The sequence below is a fragment of the Botryllus schlosseri genome, chromosome 3 (genome assembly GCF_051294905.1).
Source record: "Botryllus schlosseri isolate E-star chromosome 3, Bs_hap1, whole genome shotgun sequence".
Lineage (NCBI taxonomy): Eukaryota > Metazoa > Chordata > Ascidiacea > Stolidobranchia > Styelidae > Botryllus > Botryllus schlosseri.
Window position 1 is genome coordinate 17,261,802 of NC_137238.1, and position 26,341 is coordinate 17,288,142.

The 26,341-nt window shown below is 39.7% G+C and overlaps 2 protein-coding genes and 1 long non-coding RNA gene across 4 annotated transcripts in view; 1 reads left to right on the top strand and 2 right to left on the bottom strand.

Annotated features, from left to right (window-relative positions):
- Window positions 1-26,341, bottom strand: part of LOC145434995 (microfibril-associated glycoprotein 4-like) — a 180,765-nt gene that overhangs the window by 71,531 nt on the left and 82,893 nt on the right. The gene's annotated exons all lie outside the window — the stretch shown is intronic.
- LOC145434997 (serine/threonine-protein kinase STK11-like) overlaps window positions 1-26,341 on the bottom strand; it is a 104,158-nt gene that overhangs the window by 33,985 nt on the left and 43,832 nt on the right. The window lies entirely within an intron of this gene.
- On the top strand, window positions 10,944-12,746 carry LOC145435008 (uncharacterized). The gene is made up of 2 exons (XR_013913667.1): window positions 10,944-11,554; window positions 12,448-12,746. It is a non-coding gene; the product is annotated as an uncharacterized LOC145435008 (long non-coding RNA).

The window sequence follows — 26,341 nt, forward strand, 5'->3', positions numbered from 1 at the left end:
TTTATTTTAACTTGCAAGGCCAACCAGAAATTTGATTATCCTGATCGCGAAATAGATTTTCGTATATTACCATAACCATTACCATATTTTCTCAGTACTCGAAGGATTTATTATGAGTCGATTTCTGGCTTTATATATCGTGTATACACAGGACAACCAGCGTATATCGTCATTGAAGTCACTGTTTAGCAATTTGTATAACTGCATCCAGCCGACCAATCATCTACATTTTGCCAATTTCATTGTTTGCGAAAAAAGGCGTTTATAGAATAGAACTCCGTGATGCGTAGGATAATTGAGTAGCCTACTCAAGTGGACAACACGGGCATGGGTTCTGGAGAAACATTTTGGAATTATTTGACTTGCTCCGGCCCGCGAGCGATTTAAAGGTTTGAATCCAGCCAGCGACGCAACTTGAGAGAGAGAGACAGAGTCTTTATTTTTATCCAACCAAAATACATAACAAACAGACGGCAATGATGGTGGTACAGAAAATATGCATATGCATGCACGGTATCCGGTATCAGATAGGAATGATCGATAGGCTACGACCGTTTAGGTCCACTAGTCTGATCACATCCGCATCAAACAGGTACAGTTGACTCTATGCAGTCTGGCTGACAAGAAATGTTAGTTAAAAAAGGTAAATAAAAAAGAAAAATTTAACGATGGTAGCAAATGATCAAATGATCAATGAAAGAATGTCTCGGCGAGGTAGGGCAACAACGTTAATATAGCGACAAGAAGTGATTAAGTAGGTATTTTTGAATCTATTATAAGTAGGGTTGCATTTAAAACAAAAATCGATTTAAAACAAACATGTTTAAAACAAGGCCCTGGTTTAAAACATGTTTTTTATTGTTGTTGTTTTTAAGCCATGACGTCACGAATATTCAATTGTGACGTCATTGTAGATTGACATTGACAATTGAAAATATAGGGTAGATATAGCTCCTTCTCGTGTTTTTGGAAGGTATTTACACAATTATGACATATTTTAGAATTAGAAAAAACAAAAGGCCTTTGTTTTTCCAGATTCCATTCCATATTATAGGTCCTGAGTAGTCGATAGATCTACTAGCTAGGTTGCTATTGGGTAAGGACCAGTAGATATTTCCTTTTGACGAGCATCTCGTTAATGGGAGTGGACATTTTTAGCCGGTATGAAAAAGTCATTAAACACAGGGGGCTGACTTTCGGAAAAACTGTCTAACTTTTGAAGCTTCGAAGCGATATGGTTCGTCAACTCGCAAAATTCCATGCTTACAGTAGTAAAGGTACAGATGCAATCAACCTTATCGCACGATTTTACAGGGTTCGAATTCAATTCAAAAGGTTTTGCATGCATGATGCATTTCTTCATACTAGGATTCCATATTGTAGGTGAGAGTGGGAAATTGAGAAGTAGATGGTTCTTAGTATCGATATAGAAAGCAAAGATTGCAGACGGGTCATTATTCTCACATGCCGAGCTAGTTTTGATATTGTGAATTCAATATGCTGCTTTCGAGACCGAATGGCATCAATGGTGACGCCGAGATATTTTGCCGAGTCACATATGGAGAATTTATTATGATTGATGTTCACGGGGAAATGATGAATGGTGGCGACATTATTTAGAAGAATCATATCGGTCTTATCTGCATTCAAACATAGCTTGTTTGCTTGAAGCTGTCTCGACACTTTTGAGAGTTCCCTATTTACAGATGCATGCAAATCATCGGCACTGCTGGGGGTTATAACGAGGTGAGTATCATCAGAAAATATATACGGTTTTAAGGAATAAATATGCATTACCAATGTATTCTACATAAAAAGGAAAAATTCGGTCCAAGGACTGAGCCTTGTGGCACTCCACAAGTTATATCTCTGGTAGACGTTCCTGATGTCCCCACTTTAACAAATTGTTTACTGATTGTCAGGTAGCCTTCAAGTAGAGTTGATGCAACAGCAACACCCCTGATTCCATAGTTCTCTCGCTTCTATCTTAAGATTCTGTAGTTAACTGTCTCGAAAGCTTTGCGAAAGTCGATAAAAATGCTGTAGCCACGTTCTTTTTTGCTCGATAGTTTTGTAATAGTGCGTTACAATTGATAGTGTATTGCATGGTTGGTGTTGTGGTTTAAGCTGAACCAATGCTGACTTGGAGACAGTACTGCATTCAATTAAAAAAAAAATTGAGTCGGCAGTCAATCAGTTTCTCGAAAAAGATCTGGCAAAACAAATATTGGTCGGTTGAGTTTGACACCACTTCTTCAGATGTTCTGTTGAGTCTTGTGGGAGAAACGAAAATTTATAATATAATGGTCAATCAGTGCATAACTTCGCTATGTCGACAAACGTTTCTCGATTTGAAGCAGTCAGTCTTAGTAAATTTCTGAGCATTTACAGTCGCTTAATAATGATTATGTAAGATTTTTCATAATCCAACCCTGTCTATTTAATGTGATGGTCATTGATAGTGTTATCGTCAACTCACCTATCATAATACAGCAGCGGTTCTCAACCGGGGGTCGGTGAAGCATTTTCAGGGGTCCGCGAAGCCTCTATACTTGCAAAATGATATTTTGCCTAATTGCAGCTACAACTTCATGACTCACATCAACATAATTGCCGTCTAAAATGACATATCCTACTGTGCAAACTCATTTTAATTGCTAAATTATCAATAGCCTAGTGATAAAAAAACATATTGCCGTTTAGGTTTGTTGGGGTGATATACATAAACACAATCCCAGACCAACTTCAAGATGAGATGCTTGTTGAAAATGACTAGGATGGACGTTATATGTTCAATGAAATATCTGAGTCTCAATTTTGGTGGTATATACGCTGCGGTCATACTCAAATGGGTCGTCGGTGCCCGTTATTATACCATTCGTCACCATCTATATTTGTGGAAATAAATTTTTGGCACTTGTTCATATCAAACCCGAAGAGTCGGATTTTCAAGACACGACCACGTATTTCAGGAAATTCAGCTACAGAACTCGGTACCTTCAACCAAATTTCCATATAAATAGTGCGATTGTAATATTTGCTATATTTGGCACTAATCTGCAATTGATATTAGTAAAACACAGATGACGGTTGCACCGCAATTGATCTTGTTTGTGGCATTCATGGTGTTTGTCAACTACTATGGCCATTCACACCGGGCCAATTTTCTTAATTTTTATTCCGTAGCTGCCGAATTATATCATGACCCACATCTAGGCTCTTATGAGGCACCTCTTACATGGATGAGATGGCGAGGAGAAACTTTGATAAACTGCCGAAACATGGGTAGGTATTCTGGAGTAACCGCAACCCCCCAGCAAACACAAAACCGTAAAAGGATCATCCGGGATCATCTCGATTAGGTTCTGATTTTCTAAGTGTCGAGGGAATGTCTAAAATACGTAGTAGGATGGTCTTGTGGTTATATTCAATCAGAATAAATTCATACTCGGTGTTGTTCCATCTCATGCATTAGGCTTCGTTATATCCGGTAGTTAACCTAATAATGCAAATTTTCTATCTCTCGCTGGTATGACTAAAATACGTAGAAAGGATGACTTTGTCGGTACATTCAATTATAGAGTATGACTCTATAATTCAATCACGATGAATTCCTATCCGGTTTTGTTCGATCTCATGCGGTAGCTTCGTTCTATCCATTAGAAAACAATGTTCTCCCTTCGTTGTATTGCGTGAGGATGTCACCGGTGTTGTATATTCGTGTTGTTGCTCTAAGGTCGAACAGTTTTGTTTTCTTCTTATATATATGATCTTCATTATATATATATATTCGCTCTTTCGGTAATTTCGCATGTTCAACGAGTATGGCTGATAGTTTTATTCAGAGAATAACTAAATAAGTGAGATGTTGTACGTTTAGGAATATGATTATTGATGCGTGACTTCTAGAATATTTCGGCGATTCAAATTTTACGTCATCGCGCCGGACAAAGATTTGACGCGCAACAGGTCGCAGCCAGGCATAGTTCGCTCTTTCTGTATGGTAAATGCCGTAAATATATAGGAATTGTGACTGAGTGAGGTAGCGGGTTAAAGGTATATACGCAGTAGCATATAGCTTATGGGGTATTTCGAATTGCCTGTAGTATATGACGCCTAGAGCTGTTTGACTTTCTGCAAAACAGGTGTAGACAACTATAGAAAAGTTTCAGCTTTTCCAGGCTAGAATTAGAGCTAAACCTTTTTTTCCGAATTAGATTACAATTATATTGCTGGCATTTCGCTCTAATTTAGTGAAATTAGACCACTATAATTATCTAGTTGTCCAAGTCGCTTCAAACATCTGAATTACCGGTACCTATACCCAGTGGTGGCTTTTGGGGTGGGCGAGGTGGGCGGTCGCCCAGGGCCCCCCCTGTTTGAGGAGGGCCCCCCCTCCTCGGTTTACGCGCTTTTTTCCAACTATTTCTCCGGTTTACGCGCTTTTTACCAACTATTTCTCCGGTTTACGCGATTTTTACCAACTATTTCTCCGGTTTATGTGCTTTTTTCCAACTATTACCATTTTCTAAATAACCGTGGAAATCCTTGTATCCATGAAGAATACGGTACAGTACCGTAAAAAGGCGTGAATCATAATTCTCATTTTTCAAGTTAACATTTTTCGAATAACCATGAAAATCCATGCACCCATGTAGAATATGGTCTCGTAAACAGTTGTCGATCATCAAATTTCTTCCCGCGTTAAAAGAGCTTACTTTGATTTTATGAGGGAAGGCCCTCCTACATTTATGCGATTTTTGGTTATCATTTTGCGAATAACCGTAAAAATACATGCAGGCCTACCCATGTAGAATATGGTAGGTCAACCGTAAACAGTGGTCGATCATTAAATTTCTGCACCGGTTAAAAGAGCTTACTTTTATTTTATGGGAGACCCCTCATTTACTCAATTTTTAGTTATCATTTTACGAATAACCGTGGCAACACATGTAGGCTTACCCATGTAGTACCGTAAACAGTTTTCGATCATCAAATTTCTGTGCGTGGTAAAAGAGCCTACTTTGATTTTATAAGGGGGGGCTTCTACATTTATGCGATTTCTGGTTATCATATTGAAAATAACTGAAAATACGCGCAGTCCAACTCATGTGGAATACGGTACTGTAAACGGTTGTCGATCATTAAAATTCGGCACGCGTTCAGCGTGCGAGCTCACTTCGATTTATGAGGGGCCCCCTCCTACATTTACGCAATTTTTGGTTATCATTTTGCGAATGACTGTGAAATATATGTACACATGTAGAATATGGTACCGTAAACAGTTGTTGATCATTAAATCCTGCACGCGTTGTACGAGATTACTTCGATTTATGAGGGGGGCACCTACATTTACGCAATTTTTGGTTATCATTTTGTGAACAACTAAAAATACATGCAGGCCTACCCATGTAGAATATGGTACTGTAAACAGTTGTCGATAATTGAATTTCTGCACGCGGTATAAGAGCTTACATATATTTTATGAGGGGGGCCCCTGCTACATTTATGAAATTTATAGTTATCGTTTTGCGAATAACCGTGAAAATATATGTACCCATGTAAAAGATGGTACCGTAAACGGTTGTTGATCATCAAATTGGTGATTTGTGTGAGAGACGCGATCGCATCCGCTAACATGAATGATTATCACTTCCAGTATATTTTTGAATAATATTCAACACCTTTTTCTCAGTGCTATAAAATTACAATAACATTCACAAGAAACTACTACAGTGTATACAGGAAGTATACATTTTCAGTGACTGGTGCATCTCATTTATTTTCAGTAATAGGCTAACTCCATGTCAGTCGCCCTAAAACAATTAAATGGTTTATTTCGATTTTTAGATTTGACAGAAATTTGGATTAAGTGATTTTGAAATATATCCGAGTAGCCTACATCACAATTTCAAGTTTTTAAATTCAATATCCAGCTTTTCAAGCCAGCGCATGATAAAAAAACAAGCTTTTCCGGCTCATTCAATCGTAAAATTGACAGAATTTTTGGTAGGTCTGTACATGAGCTATCTTGTATATAAGTTGATCTAATATATCATTCAAGTTACAATGTAGCTTTTTTGTGTACTGCACTCAAGTTTAAAGTCATTTCTAATGAAAATCATTGCAGTATCCCTCTCATTTCTGTCAACTTGAAAATTTTCATGACTACTCATCATATGGAAGCTATTATAAGAATGCTGAAAAATGAGTTTTTATTGACTATATAATTTTTAAGTTGTGACAGCAATGTATGTTGTAGGCAGAAGTAGGCGATTTGGATAATGTTTAGTTCCTCTTAAAACTAGCGTTCTAAATTTTCGTGTGGACAGTGTTGCGCCAACAATATTTGAATTTGACGCTGTGTATGACTTGATTTTGAAAATTATTATGAGCCTAGTTTTGACCCCTTACCTCATTTTATTGTCAGGTTCAAGAGCTTCTTCTATTCTATCTTTAGGCGTTTAGACGAGGTTGTCTGGTTAAGCTGTTTTATCACCGGCACCATTGCAAGGATTCATTGTAATATTTACCATAAACATGCAGCTGTCCTGGTTGGGTAACTTCTGGGACAAGTGGTGATTTGTAATATACCGGTATTTGTTCTTTTCTGCAGGTACTTTTGCTGTGTTAGCTGTTAGGAATAAATCATTTTTCTTTCACTGTACAAATATAGTCCTTGTTGAATGATCCAGTAATAATTCTTGATGACCATAAACTCCTCTTGGTTGAGTCTTCTTGTCAAAGAAGGGAAGCCAATATCAAGCCAATATCATTTTGTACCCGTATGATAGTTTCCATTTAGTTGTTCTTTTTTACTTTTGGTGTCATATTTGCTATCATCATTTTGATTTCTACTTTTTTGAAGAACTAAATGCATCAATTCAATTGTCCGGTCATAGCAGTTCATTCATTGGAAGTTTCAATTCTATGGATGTGTTCTATAAACTTCATTGTTTGGTCACCTTCGTAATCGATTAGCTCTTGGTCCTCATTCTGCTTATATATTTTGATCTGAGCCAAGTCAAGTCACCAAAATATCACGATTTGAGTCATTGGAATCCTGCCATCGTTTCCTTGAAAAAGTATGAACTTTTTCTTTTTTAGTTTCCATTGCCAATGTATTTGTGATTACTTTCACGCATGAAAATCTCATCTTGAACTTGAATGACACAGTTGCCTTTTATAGTAAATAGTTACACACAGCATCGACATTCCGTATAGTAGCACAGAAACTGTAGACATGCAATATATAATACTTGTATGGAGAGGCGAGGTGGGTCTGGGGGGGGTAGCCCCCCAGAAGCTGCGTTTATGGATATATGGGGCCCCCCTAGAAGTTTCGCCCAGGGCCCCCCCAATCCTAGGGCCACCACTGCCTATACCTACGGTATATCATAATATTTATGCTTGGATTTTCTAGGTATATAAGTCATATAGATATACATACCTGTAGAACACTGATTCGTGATTTTATAAAAGTTAGTGCAAGAATGGACATTTTCAACTTGATGTTGATTAATGGAGCAAAATTTGATATTTGAGTGCAATTATACCTCGAATCCAGTGACAAGATTATTAATCGTTGAAACCAAACGCAGCTGGTTTATGTTGGCCCAGAGAATTTGGCTAGCCAGACCATATTGATAGAATATGGTCACAGTAAGATAATATTTTGGGCTAATTTACATGAACTTTCCAACATTTGATTTGATATGTCCGCTGAAACAGTTGTTATTCTGCTTTCGAATAAGACCTAAATTGCTGATTTCAATGTTAACTGTGTTTGTCAAAGGCTGTAAAGGTAATTTCTTTTCCATGTTAGATGTTTGTTTGTTTGTTTGTGGTGTTCATGGTGGTGGTTCGTCTACACTGGTCATTTTACACCAGGCCGATTCTTATCATTATCATTCCGTATCTGCCCGATTACCAGTGAACTCGGCACTTAGTGAATTCGGCCGCACAAACTGGGCACTTGGTGAATTCGGCCGTGGTATTCGTATAGATCTCGTAGCGGTACCGGTCACCATGATTGGTTACTGGAATGTTTGCCGGTGAACTTGGCACTTTGAGTGGTTGTCAATGTTGTACGGGGGTCAGGGCATGCGTAGATCACACAGTCACGGCGTGATTAGATCACAGATTGCGTAATCGCGGGAAATAACGCGACGCTCTTCACTTGGTGAACTCGGCCCTTGGAGGAATTGGCACTAGAACACCTTCGCATTAGAAATGCATTTAATATGAATGAATAGTATCAAAAAGGAAATTTAAACGTGTCGTAGCTCGCGGTAGATCTCGTAATCTTGGGATCCTTCAACCCTGTTATCGAGACACCCTAACCCCAGAGTGGAATCGTCTCTCCAAAGGCAAAAAATAATTTATTTTGACTTGATCATGCGAAACATTTGTTGATGAGGAACACTGGCTTGTCGTGATCGATAAACGAAGAAGCGCCGCTTGATCTTCCACAGTTTCGATCTCACATACAACGCCAAGATCCATCTTCTCAAAACTTACACGACACAGGCCCGTCACTCACGCCATCGATTCCAAGCAGACCGCGCGTGGTCGGTATATGAGCGCTGCGTTATTTCCCGCGGCTACGCAATCCGTGATCTAATCACGCTGTGACTGCGTGATCTACGGATGCCCTGGCCTCCTTACAAGATTGCAGAGATGAGCATGGATTAGGATTAGGTTTTGAAAAAACAGGATTTGTGAAATTTTTTCGGATTTGGATTGGATTTGGATTAGGCATTTTTTTCGGAACGGATTAGGATTTGCATTGGATTTATCTATTTTCTGAGAGATTGAAATGTCGTGTGGCGAATGGCGACAAACTTTATTCAGATCAGTTATTAAAGTACTTATGGTTACTAAGTTATCTTGAATCAAGTGAATCGTTGGTTGTGAAAGAAAATTTTCGAATCCCTCTATTGCAGGGGTTCTCAACCCGCGGCCCGCGGGCCGCATGCGGCCCGCAGACAATTATTTTGCGGCCCGCGACATCTTTCAATATAATCACTACTGGCCCCGTATTGCTATGACAGACCGATGTGTCACATTTGTCGAATAACAGTTGTTGTAACAAAGCCTAGAAGCTTGAAATGATAGCACGATAGTTTCATCTGGAACTATACATATCAGACGTTGCTAGCTTGGTTTCAAGCCCAGCAATCCATATTTCGAATCATTTTTAAAATTGCCGACGACGTGACAGACGCATTGTTGAAAATTGCTTGAAATATCGCTAAACCCAATAATCTGCTAGAGAAGGTATGACTTCAATAAACCTTTAACGTACTGTGCGAATATTCGCTGTTTCCGGAACTTAGCAGCAAGCCCTACATCACCTGACAAATTTCGAATCTACAGTTGTCTGAACAGTCACCAGAAGAGTAACAGCGATCTCAGTCGATCTTTTATCGCATGTTCTGTAACCCGTTGCCACGTAGACTATTTTAGCCTAGCATTGGACCTACCCATCGATGCACACAGTGCACACATATTGCATAGCTTATTATTCAGGTGCCTTTTATCGGAGTGGGCATGGGCATATTTCCAGAGGAAATGCTGACGGGACCAACGTGAGAAGGGGACCAGGACAGTAATTTGACAAAGCTGACTTCTGTAACTATTGGTGTAGGGCTCCAGCCATGGAAGGAAAGAAGAAGAGATGATTGATTTGCTCAGAAATGACCCCCAATGTGTCAATTCTTCTCATATCACTGAGAGCTCAAAGTGATAATGACCTCAGTAACGAAAAAGTCATCGTAATTTTACACGTGCTCGCTCACGCATTGAAACAGAGAGTTCGGTTCTCTGGTGGTGGAAGGGTTTGAAGGGTACATATACTATACCGACATGGCAACGAATGGAATGTACGCTCCATGAAGGGATTTACTTGCGCCACTTGACTATTGATATTCTCACAAAAAAACAGCAACCGCAAACTTACGAACGCTCTCCATTAATGCTTAAGAATGCAAAAAAATGTGGTAAATGCCCGAATAAGACTGATAAATAGGCCTAAATTTAATAGTAGCCCACAAATACTTGGTGATAATGTTCTGCGGCCCCCAGCGTCTTCTAGTGTGAAAATGCGGCCCGTTATACGAGGGAAGTTGAGAACCCCTGCTCTATTGCATAAATTAGTATTTTTCTGAATTTTCAGTTGGAATCGGATTAGGATTGGACATGGACTTGAATATGAAAAAGTTATGGATTAGGATTAGAATTTGGATTTGAAGGTTCGGATTTGGATTGGATTAGGACATAGAAATTTCAAATCCGCTCATCTCTGCAAGATTGACGAATCACTTGATAATACTATTATTAGTTTAATAATTCATATTAATAGCTGTTAATACACTTCATTACACAATTTCCCGAGGGCCGAATTCACCAAGTGCCGAGTTCATCGGCAACCATCTGCCCACTTATAGCACGGCCCACTCCTAGGCTTTTTAAGACATGGCTATGCGGATCAGATGGCGAGGAGGAGCCTAGATAAACGGCCAACACTTCGGTAGGAATTATGGAGTCGACGTGTCAGGCTCGAACCCGCAATTTATTGGTGTTTAGCTATAATGGAGGGTACCACTACGTTACCTCGCCATACCTTGTAAAATGGGACCGTAGCATTTGGCATTTCGTGTGGCAATTGACTTTTGTGTGGAAAATTGTGTTCGTTTTAGAAATTATCCGAAACTTTTATTCCGCCATAGATTGTATATGATAAAACGAAGCCACTCACCACAAAGGAGGATTTAAAGAAGTTTGATGACATATTGAATGAAAGCAAAAGCCTTTGCAAGAGATGTCGTATTTTGAATCTGTTTTTTTTTATTATCAAATGCTTGCCGATAGCAGACGGTATATATAAACGTTTTATCAAGTAGCCAGAACGATTTGAGAAAAAAGTCATTTTTCAAGAGCCCTAATGTCCATGTCAGAGAAACGTTTTAGGGTAGGCCTACTCACATGTCTCGCAGCGTTCTCTACATAATTGTCAATTGCGATACAAACTGTTCGCTTGTATTGGTTAAGCCATCCAACTTCGAATTGTAAAATGTTGGGAGTCTTGATATCAAATTTTTGAAAGGTGCACTTTGAGAAGATTTCGGAATCTGTCAAATTATACAAAAAAATTTAGCAAATTCTTTGACATATTTCATCCATTTGGGACTCGATCAACGTAAAAGAATTAGTAATTATTTTATACAATATATTGTATTTGTAGTTGAAGTATAGTAATAATTCTTATGGTCACCGCACTTGTAACGATTCACGGCCATAACTGGAATAATTAGAATGATGTAACTTTCAAATTGTCATGCATTTTGCAACAACATTGTTCTCAATTTTCAAGGTGCTGACCATTGGAGGAAGAATCACCCTTAAGCCGGGAATTCACGATCCGGAAACTCGGCCGACTGTTTCTCTCCTCAAGAGGAAGGAAGAGAAAAAGGGAGCAGAAATAGCAAGAGTGTGACAAGTCGCGTCCATTCGCTTTAATGCGTATTTCCATCCGCGAAGCGCGAAGTAGTAGGTGGGAAAACTAATGGGCGTTTGGTTAGCGCTTTATAAGGTTGACTCCAGCGCTGTATTTGCTAAATGTTGCGGTGAAATAGGGGTGGTGTCATTTGGTATCAATATTGACTATTAAAAGACCATTTGTTAGTGGTCATGGATTTGTTCAGCCAGTATGCAGTAATTTCTGATGGTCACTTCCCGGGCTTCTGTTCTCTAACCCCTCATGATTGTTATTCTGCTTCTAGTAAGACTGTCGATTCTAATGTTTTATCGTATCATTTGTCGGAGGTTTCGCTCGCTTTTTTTACAACGTTTTGCTCTCTGCTAGGTCAATTACTGGCTGAGTATCACTACAGCCTAAGAAACTGCACTAATTCTCATTTTAATGTCTTGCTGGTTATCTTGCTGTCAATTCTAATAATTTGGTAATGTCTATACCAGTGCAGCCACTCAAATGTTTTGTTCTCTGTACACAATATTGTTAGGTCTTCAGCTTTGCAGGCAGAGTATCATTCCACTTTCTAGACTTGAGTATATATCTCTCCAACTAGCTGCCAAATAACTGATTCATTTGGATTGTTGAATTGATCATTTTTGACAGAATGTGAAGAAATTTTAGTCAAGAATTCTTTTTGTGTTAGTGGCTGTTTTCAAAGATTGCTGAAGTAGTCATCGTTGATCTTGATAATCAAGTAGAAGTGGCGATTGAAGTCAGTTCTCTAGTCATATAATAATAAAAAATATAATAATAAAAACTTGAAAACTTGAGTGGAAATAGTCCAGAATCAAATCCATTTCAGTAAGTATGGGTGAAAAAAATGTAGGAGTCATTCGTTACTCGCTACCTCTGCCATTTTCGCAGTACGAATGTCTTGGCTAATAATCGTCATTTTCATTTTATTTCTACAGGGTGTTGAAAAGAAAACGCCAGAGGGATTATCATCATCAGACGATGAAACCTTCTGATTACTGACTGTTCCGATAGTTTCATTCATTGCTACTTGGCCTACAAGTAATTTCGTTCGTTTCATTTTTTACACCGGCATTATTTACTTGCCAATTCGTTTTGAATTAAATTACCGCAAATGTGATTAATATGTAGTAGATAATGTGGTGTGTGTGTGTGTACGCAGCCGTGATCAGGTTATGCCCAGTGGTAGAAAACAGGTTATTATATCAGGATGTTCTTTTAATGTAGGATCTACATTCTACTCACCATGTTTACTGGCTGTAGCATCTGCATAATATTTACATTGTTGAAGGACATGGAAAAGACGTTGAATTGAGTCGACACAAAATCCCCCTTTCTACGACCTGCCGAGATCTAATATCTACTATATCGGGCTCGGCTTTCTACCAGTGTTGGGATCAAGTCACTACCTTCGAGTCCCGAGTCATCTCGAGTCATTGCACATTTTGACTCGAGTCAAGTCAAGTCAATAGATTTTCGAAGGTGACTCGAGTCAAGTCAAGTCACTCGATTTTTGGAGGTGACTCGAGTCAAGTCGAGTCAAGTCAAGTCAAGTCAAGTCACGAGTCAAGTCACAATTCAAGTCAAATTGAATTTTCGAAGTATGAGAGATCATTCAAAGTCGCATTACATGTTGCTAGCTGTATGAAATACAGATGAAATGGCCATTTATCCTGAATCAAATAATAAATATAAAGTTAAATATACATGCAAAAAGGCTTTGAATCGTTCAAGCACACCTAGAACTGTTAATAAATACATGGTCGAGTTGTATATCTACATACTCAGTCAAAAGAAGAGGATCGAATACACAGCCTCGGGAAGTTGATACAAATTGATATGGTGCAATACATTACCCATCTATATATTCATGAGAGTATGTAAACGCATAAACTATATATTCGTTCGATTTGAATTATACAAGTGGGTTGGTAAAGCGGAGTACTGTGCAATGTGAGCACTTAGTCGTCCAAGATTAATTTACTGCGGCAACCTAAGCTGTGATCATTTCGTTTGCGGTCAATTTATTTGTTGTGTAACAATGGAGTACCAGTAAAACGTTCAATCAGTGAATGTCTGGTTGTTCTCACAAGTGACACCAGCATATCGCGAACAATCTGAACATACATAATATACGGTTATTTAATCGACTCTGTTTACTTGATGACTTGAAATTGACTCGTAAATTTTGCTCCGAGTCACGAGTCAATCCACATTTCTGAAGCGCCGAGTCAAGTCAAGTCATTTTTGCAAAATGACTCGAGTCAAGTCAAGTCATACGAAAAAGTTGACTCGAGTCTGACTCGAGTCAAGTCATGACTCGAGTCATCCCAACACTGCTTTCTACATCTTTGGTCTGTACTGTGTTTACTGGGCCAGGGCTGTTGCTGCTGTGGAATACCACAACGCTATCTCGCCAAATATAGCTAAATTTTAACTATAATTTTGGGGGTCCGCGGGGTCTTTGACGCTCCAAAAGGGGTCCGCGAGACAAGAAGTTTGAGAACCACTGTAATACGGCATCTGCGTCACCCCAATACACCCCGTCGAATTGGAATACCCTTTGGAAATTAGAGTAAACCCTACCTATGATGTAGCTACGTGTACTGAAAACGTACTACGACCTCAACGCAAGTTTGGTTTTTATTAACTAAATGAAGACTCAAGCAACTAAACGCGGTACATAAAACACTCTATATATAGGTAGGGTAAGATGCGGGTAATCAACACAAATTGGTATGATCACGAAGACATAATAATCACCACACTACGATACTTCATCCTGTTGAAGGGCACTGGTAATAACCACGCATGGCTTGAGGTGGGAGTTCCTTTGGTAAGCGGGTGACTAAAAGCAAGTCATCAAAATACGCCTTGTCACTGCTCAGCTCCAGATTATGATGATGGTGAATTTCAACCAAGCCTCACAATACCACAGCCTCATTTCCGGTGAAGACCTTTTTTTAGTTAGTAGGTCATTGTCCGTGCTTCCGAAACTTATTTAAACAATCGGAGGAATTCTAGTCAACCTATATTGAGCACATTTAGGAGGATTGTTATCCGGCAATGCCTATTACAATTCGATTTATACTTAATAAAAGAAATAGCCAATACGCAGGCAACAGACACTGCAGGCTGAAGAGTCATCTCCTAATCGGATGTGTTCTACCTCTATTTGTGAACGTTATCATGTACCCGAAACCGTGTTCATTGATGTCTGTACAGAATTCCAATTTCATTGCAGACTTTCGCGCAACGGTTGTAATGAGCCCGACCTTCAATTTACCAAGTTTAATGCGCCGTTCACGTCTGATGTAGCTGAATTTGCTTTCTCAAGTACAGTGGTTCTCAACCTTTTTGTCTTCGCGGACCCATTTTTCGCTCGTCACGGACCCCCGCGGACCCCCAAAAAAATCGTTTAAAATTAGCTCAACAATCGTGCATCCGTAATCTGTCTTGTGTAAATATTACCTGTAGTCTTGTGATAGACAGCCACAAAATGACATTTCTTGAAAATAACACCAAACTATATATGTTGAAATTCGACAGACTATTATAATTACGAAGCGAATTTTGCAGCTGTATTTATTGTCTTGAAAATCCGCGACTTCGATTTGACATGAACGAGTGCCGGATTGGTGGTGCTGAATGTAACATTACCGCGTAGCGCATCCGACGACACAGCATATATATCACCAAAATCGAGAAATAGAATATTAGGAAAGACTACTTTCACACCCAGCCTAGCCATTTCTATCTAACATCTTATGTTGAAGTTATTCTGTCATAGTTATGACTTATATCACAGGAGAAAATGGATTTCGTGGCGAGGTTTCAATCCCTTCATTGGAACAGATTGAAAAAACAAATTCAGGAATTTCTATTTCAAAGGATTTTCATTAATTTGCAGAGATTGACTTACTTCAAACCCAAAATGTTTGCATTCATTTCGAACTCACCCTGTTTGACCTTACTATATCCAACTTTTCATTTTCCCACAAACCCAAACAAAATGTCTCTGAACAGCTATATGTTCGTATCAGTAGGCTATCGGCAATGTAGCAATTAAAATGAGTTTGCCCAGTAGCATATTTCAACTTAGACGGCCATTATAATTATGGCTGGGCAAAATCGAGTACCTGAGTGATTTGATTCTGAATATTTGAATAAAATATTCAAATTTATTCCCGAAGCTTTTCGGCTGACCATCGTCAGGGGAATATCGTCAGCAATAATGCGAGAATTCGAATAACTATGTTCAGCAACAATATATATCGCTAATTATGCCAACAATATATATCGCTATCTCCTTGCCAACGCTTCAGTTCTCTCATTTTCCCAACTTTGTATATTTTCTGTTTGACGTCATAATTAGCGATATATATATTGTTGCTGAACATAGTTATTCGAATTCTCGCATTATTGCTGACGATATTCCCCTGACGAGGGTCAGCCGAAAAGCTTCGGGAATAAATATGAATATTTTATTCAAATGTGTTATGAAGTTCTGTAGGCCTACTCCTAACCATTCTGAATATTGCAATATGCTTCGTGTCGAGTATCACCCATTATGACGTCATAACAGAATGTAATACGTCGAAGTTCAAATATGTACCGTTTATGCCACCACAAAGAATGTAATGCCTGTTATCTATCTCATAAATGATACTTAGGTATTTTTCATTCCACTCAATGACAATGTTATGGGATAATCATGACTTCGGAAATATGCTACGTCCAGTAACCTTCGTAGCTTTGTAATATATGTTTCGTATGCTACGATACCGCCAACGAAGGTTTCAAGGCTTTCAACAGTGAAAATTAGCATCGAAACTATAATTGTTTTTGATAAATTAACTTTCAGTGGCGAGAAGCGTACAATTTCAATACTCGAAAGAATAGTATTTTGCTACTCGATCGACACGAATCATAAAAAACTAACACTCTATTCAGATTCGAGTACTCGAATCATTATGCCCAGTTTTAATTATAATGATGTGAGTCCTGAAGTCTTGGCAATTGTGAAGCGAAACTATCTCATTCTTTCTCTGATTAAAATAATTTCGAATTAAGTTATCAATGATTTTATAAATAAAAGGTTTCGCGGACACCCTGCAAATGTTTCGCGTACCCCCGGTTGAGAACCACTGCTCTCGTGGAAGCTCATTTGAATGACTTTATTTATCTAAATTTGCTAGCGTTATGGTCTGTGGGTCACAAGACCTTGACATGTGATCGGCACCTAAACTTACTGAAATTTTAAAAGGTAACTTCACCCCACCATTTTCCTTAGGGGTCAGTTTGCTCCCCGGATTACGTGCGTATTTGACAGTTTTAGTGTAAATAAAGAATATTACTCTAATGCACTTATAACAAACAGGGAAAAACAAATTATCCGAGCCTTTGACATGACAAGTATGCCAGAGAAGTTAACATGGAAACAGCCAATATGCGACAGAAAACACCATTGCTAAACCAACAACAATAACAAAAGCGGCACGAATTCAATACAAAAGTCAGCACTCAAAATGAGAGAAGTCAGATGGGACTCTATAGGTGGTCTGGTCCTGTGGTTCCCAACATTTTTCGACTCATTGCTGCCCTATCAAGCTCGACACAAAATATCGTCCCCACGGATCCGAAAAACGGGTCATATCAACGGGGAATTTATTCACCAAACTCTGATCGCTGGTGAGTTGACTGAAAAAGAAAGGTCATTTTTTCGAGTAGGTGCTCGGAAAACCGGTTTCCACGTTTTCTTTACGTTGAGTTGGCCTTTACCCGTCAACTTTGGCGTCATATGCAGAAGAAGCCGTCTTCACGTGTATTTTTGGCTGTGTTAATTAGGTGTCTCACTGGACGCTCTAACATTTTCACCCCCTATCGCCCCCTCCCCCCCAATCGCCCGTTCGGTATTTTCGCTGCCTTCTTTCTCAAAATCGCCCACGGGGGGATATCTTCCACGTTGGGAACCACTGGTCTTGTCAATACACGGAAAACACGAGACGTTAACCCTAGACTGCTCAGGCGGGATATCGTTACACGATGGCTCAGGTGGGGTCAAATTGACCCTATCAGTTAATATACTTTTTTTCTAACCAATTCCGCTATACAGCTGTCTAATAACCTCCTGCGAGACGTTATAACGATGCATCTACCTTTTTGGTACATTGAATCCTACTCTCTACCCATCCAAGACCACTGAGGTGGGATATCGTTACACGATGGCTCAGGTGGGGTCAAATTGACCCCATCAGTTAATATGCTTTTTTTCTTACCAATTTCGCTATACAGCTGTCTAATAACCACCTGCGGGACGTTATAACGATGCATCTACCTTTTCGGAACATTGTACCCTACTCTCTACCCATTTCAAAGTTCCCGCTGAGGCCTAATACCATTACACGAATGGCGAGCTGTGATCAAACACCCCCCATCAGTTATTTATTACAACAATTATTACAATACGGTGGGTTTCTAGGGAAAATGGCAGCTGCCAATGTATTGACATTCTACTGCGACTTGGGACCACATCACATCCAGAGCGCAGTGCCTCTTTAAGAAATACTGATGATCCACACACCTTGTCCACAATCAGGAAGTTGTCATACTTTTCATTGAACATGGTTGAAATATAGACTATCTAGTCCAGTTCTTGAATACCTGAATGAGAAGTGTTATTTACTCGGAACTCATGGACAGGAAATGACTCCAGAAATAAAAATAATGCAGTCAGCATGAGTTGAACTTGCATAGTGTACTAGGTAAAAAGATAATAAAACACAGTACTTACACATCAACTTTATGATTTCCAATGGTATTTTCTGCGGACGCAGAGCTCCAACTATTCCCTAAAATCTCCGAGGTCAGGTCAACATAGTATCATCGGAACAGCCTTGATTCTGACTGATAATTTGGATTTCTTCCTAAACCTGAATATTTTGTAATGTTGACATTACAACCATACCATGGCTTGTTAGTATAAATTGGCTACATGGGTGTTCGATTTTATCAGTAGCTGCTATTGACGTGTGAGTCCCATGTCAGGCATGTCACAACTACAGGGTTCAATACTCCACCTATATATGGAAATGGAAAATATGTTACAGTTCAGAAAGTATTCAATTAATATCAAAGCAATATGCGGAATGCACTCTTGTGGGTTTAGTACATACCCGTAGCGTAGGCCTATATACTTGGTCGAGGCAACATTGAGTTGAAGACCACCACTTTTTTATACCTACCCGATGAGTATCGGTCAAAACTGGGTCCATAGGATACTCTATGTTGACGTGCCTTTGATTATGCTTTCTCGGCAAGATTTAAAAGTCATTTTCATCGGCAAATTAACGAGAATATCCATTCCGTGCAGGAAAAAAAAGTACCAAGCTGCCATCGCATTACTTACACCGCACAGTCATAGTAGGCCTATATGTAGTACACATCTCGAAATGTTCACTGTGCAATTAACATGGGAGTATTCTATCCAAAATATTTTTCCCTTTATCCAGAACGGCATGTATAGCGATTAAGTCGCAACCAACTTTTTTGAAACCAATATAGATACTTTTTGTGTACTGAATAATGCGACGAGCTACCATGCAGTCACGCCTGACGTTTACCCATGATTGCATGGTTGAATTCCTTCACATGCATTCAGAGTATTAGAAGGGTTTTCGCTGCTTATCGAGGAAATACATACAATATATAGGCTACATATAAATCTTCCCGGGACACACGCATGCGTCTCCGAATTACGTTGCGTTGCTGCACTTGGAGCTAAAGTGCCAATCTCCTCGTCAAATCTCTGGAATATTAAGCAGATCCCCCTTCGAAGTTCAGGGGTTGGATGGAGGCAAGACGAGCAACGCTCCTCCATCTCGTCCAAACACTACGTTCGCATGCTCCGGACTGACCACTATACTTCGATCTTCGATGATCTCATTTAAATATGCCAGTACAACCATGAGCGACTAATCTGATCCTTACGGATGGCCTATTGCCCGGGCACCGCGTTTGTGACCATGGACAAATGAAATTAAATTGACAGCGCTTCCGCCATTTAATTTCTATTCCTGTGACTCTATGACAGTGGTTCTCAATCTTTTTGTCTTCGCGGACCCCTTTTGAACGGTCTTCGCGGACCCCCTCACCTTTTAGTTCAAATTTAGCTTAATTATCGTGTAGGCTAATGGTCATTTTTCTTGTGTATATATTAACTGCAGGCTAGCGATAAACATCAACAAAATTACATTTTTTGAAAATAACATAATAGTATATATGTAGAAATTCGGTAGATTTTATACTTCAAATGAATTCCGAAACTGCATTTCCTCAAATGCGCTGTAGTCCGGTCGTGTTGTTGTTGTTTGAGGTATTCATGGTTTTTGTCGACTACAATCGTTTTTTACACCAGGCCAATATTCCTTATTTTTGATTCCGTAACTTCCGACTTGTAGCACGGCCCACATCTAGGTTTTTGTACGACACCGCTTACGTGGATGAAATGGCGGGAGGAGCCTATAGTAGGAATGCTAAAGTCGACCTCGGTCGAACTCGAACCCAAAACCCATTCGTGCTGTAGCTGTGGATTATACCATTGTCCATTACGCTATCTCGCCTCTGCGTGGTCGTGTCTTGAACATCCGCGCCTTCGATTTGATATGAACGAGTTCCTTGAATCCATTTCCACAGAGACAGGTGGTGTCGAATGTGATAATAACGTGTAACGCTTCTGACGACACATTTGACTATGATCGCAACAAATATGGCATCAAAATGGAGAAACAGATTTTTTAAAGAACATATAACGTTCAACCTGGTCATTTAATTTAGCAGCTCATCTTGAATTTGTTATGAAATAGTGGTGGACCATATCGCAGAAGAAAATTGATCTCTGTAAACATTATGAACTCATCGTGATTGACCGTTCTACTTTTTTCCACAATCCTCAACAAAACACCTCTAAGCAGCAACATGTTTGTATGAGTAGGCTATAGTAGGGTTGCCATATTTTTGTGAAGCAAATTTCGGACACTCTGTAGCGCCCACTAGTGGATTGTAAAATGAGGCGTAACACATTGACCGTCAATATGACGTCACACTAGCAAAGCATTGCCCATCGACTGTGTACACTATACAGGAAAGAAGTGGAACATAGCTCATGAATTGGGTCGTCTGTAATGTGAGCTAAGGTGATTGCTACTTGCTAGGGTATTTCCGGACGTATGGCAACCCTAGGCTATAGGCAATTTACCAATTAAAATGAGTTTGCAAAGTAGGATATTTCATCTCAGACGGCCGGTCTGTTGATGTGAGTCCTGGAGTTTTACCAGTGATGAAGTGAAACTGCCTCGTGAATTTCCTAATTTAAGTAAATACAAATAAGGTTATCAACCATTTTGTAAATTTAGAGGTCTCGCGGAGCCCCTGAAAATGCTTCGCGGACCCCGGTTGAGAACCACTGCTCTATGGAGAGCGAGATATTGTAATGGTGATTTGGATGCGTCCGGCTTCTTGATCGGTAGAACGTAGGTTCGGTCTCCGGTTAGGTCAAACCAAACACTAAAAAACTGGTAGGCTATCTGCGGCTAGCCTGCTAGGCACCCAGCATCGACGGATTGCAAGGAGGAGAAAAACGGGGTGCATAGCAGACTGGTTGACATTACCGCCGTCTCGCATCTCCGTCATCAAAGCATCTCTCTCTCTCTCTCTCTCTCTCTCTCTCTCTCTCTCTCTCTCTCTCTCTCTCTCTCTCTCTCTCTCTCTCTCTCTCTCTCTCTCTCTCTCTCTCTCTCTCTCTCTCTCTCTCTCTCTCTCTCTCCTCAACCTTTTCGGCCAAAGGGCCACCTCAGATCAGATTTGCGTACCATTCCGTGGGTCGCTAAAATGTTGATGGCCAGTTTTTAGTCACCCGATAGGAAAAACCGAAAACAAGACTCATATTACTACGAATCATAATCGATAACAATTAAGTCATGAAAAGTGATTGTGCAAAGTGCACTAACGGCCTAACCGCGTTTTTCAAAGTTTGTGTGTCTGAGTTCGGCCAATACTAATGACACTTGCATATATTGTATCTGTATACCGCTGGGCTCAATTGACAAGGAAAGGATTATTCGGCGCTTCGATATATAAATATCGGAGATTTCAGCGAATATCCGTATATCATTTATGCAATGATTTCATCGCCCATTATCTTTCTGTGAGTGCAGACGCGAAGTCGAATGTTGGACGACACGGGCTTTCATAATTGCGAATATAGTCGGATTCAATTCAGTAAATTGGGCGCATTTTTAATTTGCAGAAGGAGCACTAAAAGCAACAAAATTAGTGACAATAAATCACGCGAAATGCTAAGAAAAATATCAAGTCAAATAAATGCATCAGGAAATATTTTACTTCATGGTCATATTCGAAGATCTACGAAAAATGTGGCTGGCCCCTGGCACATACGCTAATACGTCGGAACTGATATCCGAAATTCTGCGGCCAGGCGATTCAAGTTTTAATTGGTCTTGCAAGGTCACAATACATTACCTGGGTAATTTATTATTTGATATTTTATCTAATCTCGAGAATTATCTCAAAATTTTCTTCCGGGCCACATTCAGCCTGCCGGCCCTGGATTCAATAGACTGAACTCTCTTTGCAGAAGCATGGTTTTATTAGGGAGACAGTCGGCTTGTGATATAATCAAACACTACCAACTAAGCTGACAAGGCGTATTTACGACTGCTACATTTCGTAGTCTACTTGTATTTCCAAGTAAAGTTATCACGAACAGAGCGAGGAAAGTGACGTGACGAAAATCATAAATATTTAAAGAAATCAACGACCGCCGCTCTTCCAACTTTCAGCAATTAATGGCTACCATTATCATGATCCACCCGACTGCTCCTTGATTTGTTACAACAAAAATCCCAATCAGGCCCGTTTATTCATAAAGAATCATCGCCACGTTTTTACAGATATATTTCATTTATACACCCCTACACTTTCTATAAACAATTATTTACACTTCGAAATCTTATCGGAATCCATTATTACTCGACATGGTAAATTCCTCAGAGTTGGTACACATGCATTGGACGTTCGATCTGCTGACGGCATGTAGGGCAGATATCCAGTTTCTGAGCACATTCATGACAGACATGCATATGACCGCATGGAACGAAAGCGATGTCCGGTTCGTTTACACAGCAAACTATGCACTCTCGGCTCTGGTCTAAAATGGATAAAGGTATGTCAGCATAGGATAGATTTTGAATTATTATTTTTTGCCGTAGATATAAATGCTCGTATCATTCTGTAAAAATATCTCACTTTTGTCCTACTACGCAATTTTGTGATACGGTGTTGACGATCCGTGCTAAACGCGTATTATGAGCTGCATTTTTATGAGAGATTTCAGGTGAGTAATGACCTTGACATTCAGCCGGTAGCGGCATGATTTCAGCATTTTCAGGAGAACGATTTACACTGCCAAATTATTAAACATCCGTTTCTGGGCTGCACCTTCTCGACCCACAGAAAAGGAAAAAAAAATGGGTTACATTTAAAACGAATGATTGTTTAAAACATTCTCTAAACAATGATTTAAACCAGTGGTTCCCAACCTTTTTCGTCCAATCGCCCCCTTTTCAAGCTTAACACCAATCATCGCCCCCCATATTTTGTGTACCGAAAATTGGGCATACCGACTATAATCACCGGAGAGTTGACTAAAAAAAGGTAAACTTTTCGACTCTAAGCCTAATTTGACACTTTTGTAACTAGTCAGCTGTTTTGACGCGTAATCGCCCCCCTATCGCCCCCTTCGTTATTTTCGCCCCCCTAGACCGCCAAATCGCCCACGTTGGGAACCACTGGTTTAAACAAAGGTTTTAAAAAAACTGTTTCTTTATAAGTTGTAGAATTATTCCATAATTGGGTAAATACTTTCATAAAAACATGTTGTATGAGCCTACGGACAATTACCACCTGGTATAGCTGACTTATATCAATATGGGACAGTTGGAACCCGCAAAATATACGGTTCAACAGTTATAGTACGGAAATTTCGTCAAAGGAGCTATATTTACCCTTTATTTTAGATTGTCAATGTCAATCCACTATGACGTCAGAATTGAATATTGGTGCCGTCATGGCTTCATAAAAAACAAAAAATATAAGAACATGTTTCAAACAAGGGCCTTGTTTAAACATGTTTGTTTTAAATGGATTTTCGTTTCAAATGCAATGATACAAACGTCCCACAGGTTGAAAAACTACTATGTTTGCTCATGGGCATTAAAGGCATACCTGGACTCGTCGCTACAGGAATCTCAGTGCAGAAAAACGCATCTTCTTTAATATCCTCAACCGATGGTCGATCATGAGGGTTTGGTGATAACATCAAGGTCAGCAGACTAGTCAGTTGCTGTCTTTTTTCGCGGATCCGAATACAGACGTTCGAAAGATCGAGGTTTTTGCCTTTTCGAATATTATATTTCCAATCGTGTTGTTGAGGACCGTAAGGGTGTTTGCTTTTACTGGCAAGTTGTGCCAGGACGATAGCCAAAGAAAATATATCCAGGCCCTTGGTCAATCTAGCATTTTCTTCATATGTTTCTGGCGCACGGTAGCCGTCTGATCCTATGCCTTCTCTTGTCTGTGTTACATCTGATACATCAGGATTCATCTGTTTGGTTATTCCAAAATCAGAGTATTTAAATGTTGCGTTATTGATTACAAGAACGTTATCCGGTTTTATATCTCTGTGGATGATATTATTTCTGTGTATGTATTCAAGTCCAGCGAGTAATTGATTACCGATGGACTTGAATTCTTGAATTTGCATAAATTCGTCTTTGCGAAGCTCCATAAACCTTTTCAAATCATAATCACACAGCTCGGTGATAATGTACAGATACGGCCCAAGCCCCTTCGTCGGTATTTCATCAAAGTCAATGAATTTTACGATATTTTGATGATGCATTTTTTTTAGGACTGTAAGCTCCTCTTCTGCTCGGTCAGTTTTCGGTATCATTTTTACCGCCACAGCCCTTACTTCGTTTCCCGGAAAGATTTCCATTCCTCGTCTGACTGTGTTTCGTTGATTTAATTTCGAGTTGTCACGCATGTCCAGGACATACTTTTTCTTTTTTAGCCAATGTGCATCTGAAAGTCGAATAATTTTAGTTCACTTTCGTTCTATACTCATGGTATGCAAGTCATTCTCGTATTCATACTAAAGGAATAGTCTAATCCAAGATTTTCAGAATGTCGTTCAGCAACATACTATATCATGTCCGACTGTCCGTGTGTCAACCAGTGTTGGGATCAATTAAGGAACTACCTTCGATTCACGAGTCATCTCTGGTCATTGTACATTTCGATTCAAGTAAAGTCAAGTTCAATATACATGAAAATATGCAGAGTGCACACATGGAATTACTGATAAAATACGTCAGCAGCTGTATAGCTATATCAGGGGCGTCAAACATACGGCCCGCGAAATGATTTCAGTTGTGATTTCTAGTCATCGTCAGGTGCAAGTTGCTGTCATTGACACCCAATGCCCAGAAGGCGAAAAAGCGCATACATTGAACAAAGAGCTTTAAGGAAAATTGACTAATAGTTATTCACAGAAGCGGAAACGCCAATGCTTGAATAAGGAACTGACGTCAGCAAACTTAGGAACCGATGTTCCATACCAATACCATCATTTCAAATCCATGATGAGGTCGAATTCTTATGCTGTGGAAGATCGATGCCTGCTGAAGTGGGTGCAGTAGCCTAAAGCAGTACGAACCCAGCTCTCAACACTTTCCGCATTGCTTTGTTTCGAAATTTTGGCAGTCCATGAGAGCTTATTTATGACTGCTCGTCATAACAACTCACTTCCTTGAGTAGACTTAAAGCCTGTCAAACATACTTCTACTCGAGGTTGTTTTAGGTTACAATGAAAAACACTACTTTGTACTTTGTCCAAGCCTCCATTCATGTATACCGTCGCTATGTCGACGACACATTCGTTATTTGTCAAAATGAGACGGAGTTCGATGGCTTTCTTGATAACTTGAATTCTCTACACTCGTCTTTAAAATTCACATTTGCAAAAGAACGTGCTAACTCGTTACCATTCTTAGACGTTCTAGTGGAAAAACTGGGTATTAGCTTTGTCACTTCGGTTTACCGGAAGCCAACGTTTACAGGACAATATATAGGCTGGAATTCGTTTAGCCCGAATCGCCGTAAACTAAATTTGATTGTCACGTTGGTGCACAGAGCTTTGATGATATGTTAGGATGTAAAATGAGACGCGGAGCTAGAATATATCCGCAAAATTCTAATCGATAACGGGTACCCCGAACACATCATCAAGAGTTCCGTGGACAGAAAACCTAATTTCAATTCCAGCCAATCACAAATCACGAACACACGGTCTGACGAGAATGTATATATACATACATTTATCGCGGCTGGGCCCGATCTCTTCCCGTTTTGAAATGCAATTGATTTCTGCTGTAAATCGCTGTTACGATAACGTAAAAACTAATGTGTTTACCACCAAACAATGGCTTCCTACAACGCGCAAATATGTTCTTCCTGCTTCTCAACAAAGCAATAGAATAATGTCTATGAATTCAAGTGCCACTGTAATTGTCGGAATGTCGGTATGTGGGAAGAACAGCTCAGCGTTTGCAGGAACGCATCAAACAACAAGTTCCGAGCGTTATTAGATCGCGCACTTTGGACTCTCGCGAAGATGCAGCCGTAACTGATCTGCGATTACTAGAACGTAATCCGGTCATGGCTATGAACTCTGCCATCGGCAAGCATTTGGCT